Source organism: Jaculus jaculus, chromosome 7 (assembly GCF_020740685.1).
Source record: "Jaculus jaculus isolate mJacJac1 chromosome 7, mJacJac1.mat.Y.cur, whole genome shotgun sequence".
Lineage (NCBI taxonomy): Eukaryota > Metazoa > Chordata > Mammalia > Rodentia > Dipodidae > Jaculus > Jaculus jaculus.
The window spans coordinates 70191984-70198145 of record NC_059108.1 but is presented as its reverse complement, the minus strand read 5'-3'; positions in this window follow the sequence as shown (position 1 = coordinate 70198145).

The following is a 6162-nucleotide window of genomic DNA, read 5'->3' as shown; positions in this document are numbered from 1 at the left end:
TGAATTCCAGGTCAGCCTGGGCTAGAGTAAAACCCTACCTCAAACAACAACAACAACAACAAAGTCACTCTTGAGAAGTGACTGTGGTTACTCAGATTCTTGGGTCTCTGACCAATTCTCTTCCACTTGCCGATCCCACATCCTGTGCTGGTATAGGCCTGACAGCTCTAGTACAGCACCCTAGGAAGAGCTGGAAGCAGAGCACAGGTCCTCAGATGAAGAAGCAAGGGCCAGTGGAGAGGGGAGAAAGAGTAAGAGAGAGAATGAATTCAAGGTCCTGATACCACAGTGTCTGGCAGGCAGGTGACTCCAGGATGCTCTTATTCAGTTCATCTGATAATTTTATATAATAATACTCTATACTCTAGCCATCCTCCTTCCAAAGATTTCTAGACCCTCTAATACAACTTTGGCTAAGATCAGTCTGTCTGTAGCCTAAGGGTAGTTGGGATAGCTGAAGGAGCCCTTGTCAGCTCATGTCCAGAGGGCCCTCCTCCCCCTTTTTGTCTGCCTCCTGTCCACACCCTAACTTCCCAGCTCCACAGCAACTCCATTCAAGATCCCTAAGATTTTTTAAACAAAGACACAAAAATAAAACATTTAGCTGATGCTTAGCTTTGGCTCCCATTTAGTGTCCTGCCAAAATCACTATTTCTTGGGCCAACTCCTGATGGGCCTTGGCATGCACAGTGGTCATGTGGGAGGCTACATGGGCAGCATCCTGGCACTGATGGCTCTCTTGGTTCAGAACCAGGCTGTGGACTTAGGCAGGGTCTTGGACTGCTTGAAGACCTTGGCCTCTTACAATGGTATTCCCATGGGCAGTCACCATCTAGGCAGAAGAGAACATAGAACTAGAGGATATTGAATCCACCCTGGCCCACACTGTTCCTTGAGCCAAGGAAACTTAAAGTGACTAAGGGAAATGAGAGGACTGGCCTTACTGTCTTCAGTCTGGATTTCATGATGAGTCTGTGCCCAGGAGGATAGGAACTGCCCACCATGAGGCCTGCTGTGTGCTGGTGTGAGATAGACACACTTGTGAAACTCCTAATGATTTCCATAACCCTGGCAAATAAATGTGTTGCTGACAAAATTGGTTGAGAGGCTTATATGACTGACCTAGACCCCTAAGCTAAGACATGAAGAGATGAGTTTCAAAGTGGACCTCTATAACTCAGCAGCTGACATCAGGGATGCCCCTTCTATGTTCCCTAAAGCTTCTAGACTGACCATTACTCGCCATTCCTCCTCTTCAGTGAGTAGTCTCCCTTCAAACACTCTCTGAAGGGGAGATCTACCTGTCCAAAACGCCCCACACAAAACCAGCCAATCTTTCCATTTGGCCTTTATCTACCAGAAAGCAAAGGTTGGGGAGCAGGGAGTTTGGTGTGTTGGGAGAATACCAAGGAACAAAAGACTTGGGAGCCAGCAGAAAGACAAAAGGACAAGAGGGAACAGCTGTTTGTACAGGGAAACCTGAGACAGTCACTAAGTTCAGCTCCCTAATCCCAGGCCCATGTGGAGCCAGGGTCGGGTCCCCCCAAGGTCAGAGATTCTAGGGGCAGGCAGCTTGGAGAGCTGGGCCCCCTGTTGCCTGTGCAAAAGCAATGGTGCCTTGTTGGGCCTCCTTGGGCCCAAATCCCCTGCCCCTTCCTATCCTCTCCACTCCCTTCTCTTTGGGTTTTGGGGTTCCTTCCTGATTTTCCTTTCTGTGCTCAGGTCTCTTGTAGTTTTGCCTGTGTGTCCTCCACCCCCACCTAACTCCTAGTAGTAATTTTAGCAACTTTTCCACTGGACTCCCAAGTGGCATGTTCGTAGCAAATGGACCCTGCTCAGGCCTGACATTTGATCAGGGTGGTGACAGCCCAGACAAAGCAGGAACAATAGGGTGGGGTTGAGAGGAGAGCAGGGAGACAGGCCTTATTTGGTCTACCTTGGTGAAGAGGCCCTCCCTCCAGTCCCCATTTTATTTATAGCATTTTCTCTGCTCTCCTTTGTTTTGTCTGCTGTCACTCTGTCACACACTCCATAATCGCCGCCTACACCCTCCCATGGGCACAGCCTTACTCTCTCCACTAGGCATGTTCACGTGGGCAAAGCACTAGCTGCATACCGAGGCCTGATTATACTTCTACTAGCAGTTGAACAGGACTGCTCAGAGGAGGAACTTTTTGTTTTGGTCACTCATTGCCAGATGCACAAAGTGGCACACGTATCTGGAGTTCACCTGTAGTGGCAGTAGGCCCTGACGTGCCTATTCTCATTCTCTCTCTCTCTCTCCCTCTCTCTCTCTCTCTTTCTACAAATAAATAAAATTATTTAGAAAGTAGGAAGGGTATGAGAAATGTTTTGCCTTTCATAACCAATCCTGAAGGTCCTTATAAGTCCTTATAAGTGAGGCTGGCTCTTCAGTATCCAGCAAGGACTGGAGGGGACCCCCAGAATTTGGTGGCAGCAGGGTCCACAGGGGCTATCTCAGCAAACTGTGTACTTCAGCAGTGCAGAGTGCAATCCCTCTTGTCTGTGTTCCAACCCCCACTTGCCAGCACCCACCATGCACACGGCCACTCAGTGTCCGCAGCTGGGCTTTGGTTACCAAGTTACCCCACAGAGGCCTCCCTTCTGAATTTTTCTTCCCTAGTGTGCCCATCCCATCTTCAAAATGTACCTACTCTGCACCCTTTCCCCCAGATCTGGCCCTCTCTTCCAAGCTGACAGTTAATCACTAGTTAATCCATATGCACTAAGAGCTGTACATGGAAAGAAGGAGGGTTTCAAACCAAACCTTGCAGTGGTTGCCTGCAAAGGCCATGCAGGAAGTTCAAGGAAGTGGCTCTGTTCTGTACCCAGAAGCCAGACCCCAGCAACTTCCCTTCTCTCCCTGAAGCTGCACATAGGGCCTGCAGGAGAGGGGAAGGCTTTGGCAGTCCTGTCCTTCTGCCCACTTGATGGCATCGATGTCTACACAGAGGTTATCCCAGCAGAGGCTGGGTGGGCCAGGCAATAACAACTGCCTTATCTATAGCCCTGGGAGGCTCCAGCTCGGGGATAAGATCTGTGGAATCTTCAGGGTAGAACTGGGAAAATAGTCAAGAAAGGGCTCCAAACCAGAACTATCCCATGTGAGGGTCCTGCTCCCTCACAGTGAATTTTCCCCCTTTGAATCCTAGTAGCAGTTGAACAGGACTGCTCAGCTACCCCAGCTGGGACCCACTCTCCTTTCTGCCAAGGTTCCCTGCCTTGAATTTTGCTGCCTTAACTAGCTGGGTGACCTTCGAGAAAACACTTCCCTTTCCATGAAATAAAGCATTTGGATGGATCACTAAAGACCTGTCTGGCTCTGAGGTGCAGTGACCTCAACACATTGCCTCCTGGCCAAGGAAAGCAGGGTCTGAGCCAAGAGTTTCCATGTCTAAGCTCCTTGGTTATTGTTCTTCCTACTTCATTAGGAAACCACCTTCCAGCTGTTCCAATCCAACCATCACACTGGGGCCATGCCCCAACTCTGCCCTGCCCCTCTCTGCTGCTGTCACTCAGCCCCTTTCCATGTAGGACCCAGGCCAGGGGATCAGGGATGACACTGGAAATAGGGCCAGGACAATGCTGGGGCAAGGGGTTCAAGGAACAGGAGTCAGGGCCTGCCCAAGGTCAGGGTGGTCGTAGTCATTTTACTCTCTAGCCAGCTATGGAATGTGAGGCTTGGCCTGAGAGATATTTTTGCTGCACTTTGAGCCACCCCGCCCCTTGGAACTCAGACCCTGAGCACCCCATGCCATAACAATGACGACCACTTCCAATTGTTTCCTAGCTGGGGGGGGGGCACTCTTTGGGCAAGGGAGGGGGAGTATGGGGGAAATACTTTTAGTGACAACAGACCTTTCTAAATCTGGCTAGGGACTGGGTGAAGGTGGGGGATGGGGACACCCTGCTACCCCATATATACTGGCCCTGAGATCAGGTCTGGCTCTCAGCTCTCTCTCGCTATTTCTTTCCTTGCTGCTATCAGGTAGGAGTGGAAGCTGGAGGCTTTCCTCTCAGATAAGGGGACTCCAGGTTTAGGAAGTAGTTCTAGGAACAGCAGGGTTCTGGCAGGACTTCATGTAGAGTACCAGATCACTATTGTGCACAGATGTGCAGGTCTAAACATGCATGTTTGTGCCATGGGAATGGGGTGGAGGTGGCTCATGTGTTCACAGGAGGAAATATCTGTATCCAAGCACATGGACCAGAATGCAATCGTGATGCGGTATATGCTGTGTGTGTGTGTTCACGTACACATGGTTTGAATGTATGGGTATGTGTCTTACTGTCTAACACACAGGCAAGTAGGAAACGTGTTTGCCATCATGCCTAAGCACAAGCATTTGGTGGGAATGGAGAAAGAGTAGTAGAGAATGATTATATTATAGAAAGTGTGTGTGCTTACGAGCTAGTTCTGTGAGGGCTGAAACATAGCTGGCCGTGCCCATGGACATGCCTGTCTGTGCACTGAGGAGTCATGCCTGTGACATCGTATGCACCTTCTGCAGAAGGAGCTCACAGGCACACAGATGTGGCTGTCTTAGGTCTTGGTATGCTGATGAATGGACAGCCAAGGGGATCTGCTTATATGCTCATCTACTGTGAAGATGCATGTACACTGAGGAGGGGTGTGTGCAGAAACTAGGAAAGAATCTTGTGTGAGGTGTGTGCACAAGCACCAAGCATGCATGCTCACTCATCAGAGGGTGTGGTGGAGAGCGTTAGACTGCATGATTGTCATCTACGTGAGTATTCTTCTGAGAATGTCCACAAAATCTGATGAAATAGGGACAGGATGCTCAGGCGAGGTGGCACACACCTTTAATCCTAGCATTGGGAGGGAGACAGAGGCAGCATTGCTGTGAGTTGGAGGCCAGCCTAAGTCTACATAGTGAATTCCAGATCAGCCTGGGCAAGAGTGAGACCCTATCTTGAAAAACCAAAGGATAAAAAGTAAAAAAGGAAAGAAGTAAAGAAAAGAAAATGAAATAGGGATAGGATAGAAAACAAGTGGCCTTAGAGTCATGAGACTTGAGATCAAGTCTTGGCTCTATTACTTACTTTTTTTTTTAAGATTTTGTTTTTATTTATTTGCTGGAGAGAGAGACAGAGGAGAGAAAGAGAGTGAGAATGGGCATGCCAGGGCCTCTAGCCACTGCAGACGAACTCCAGACTCATGCACCACCGTGTGCATCTGGCTTACATGGAACCTGGAGAATTGAACCGGGCTCCTTAGGCTTCGCAAGCATGCACCTTAACCGTAAAGCCATCTCTCCAGCCCTATCACTTACTTTTTGCTGATTGTGGAAAACAAGCTACTTAGCTCAAGAGGTGACTATTGAGTAAAAGAATGGAAGTGCCATTACCTTTTTTTTTTTTTTTGGTGGCTCAAAGAAAGTATCACTGGATGGGTACAGGCAAGGGTGGAACAGTCTCCCAAAGGTAGGGAGGACTGAGACTCAGAGACACCAGTAAATTGTTAGAACTAGTCTTTTGGAAGAAGGAAATAGAGTTTAGAAAGGAAGAAAGAACATGGGATAAGAGAGGCTGGCCACCACTTCCAGCGGGCTTTCAGGCACGGGGGAGGGTAGGTGCTGAAAGACAGCCAAGGAGAGAAGAGAGAGGGGCACTAACCAAATTGGGCCAGAGCCTGGCATGACACAGCCTCTTTCCTTTCTCCAGGTGTCCCACAGGTCTGGGTCTACTTCCTCACCTTTAGATACTTTGTGAAACCACGGTAAGAAAAGCCAAAGACAGAGTGTGTTTGTTGTGGGGGGGGGGTGCCAGGAAGGTTGGGCACACCAGTTCCAAAGCCTCTATCCTGCCTTGGGGACAATATTTTGGCTCCCAGGAGCTCCTTTCCTGCGACTTGTGAGGGGACAGGGTGTGATGAGGGTCACAGATGGACACAGACAGATTCCTGCTTCCATTAGACAACCCAGAGGCTCTTCCCTCTCTGAGGAGGGCACCAGCCTAAACAAGTTAGTTGTTGCTTTTGTTGGGTGGGTTTGCTAGGCAGTTCTCTGGTTACGGGCTAAACCTGAAGAACCTGAGTGCTAGCATGGTGCTAGGTTTGGGAGCCCCCACTGAAGGGGGAGCCCTGGGAGAGAAGGGACAGCAGCAGGACTGCCAGTTCTG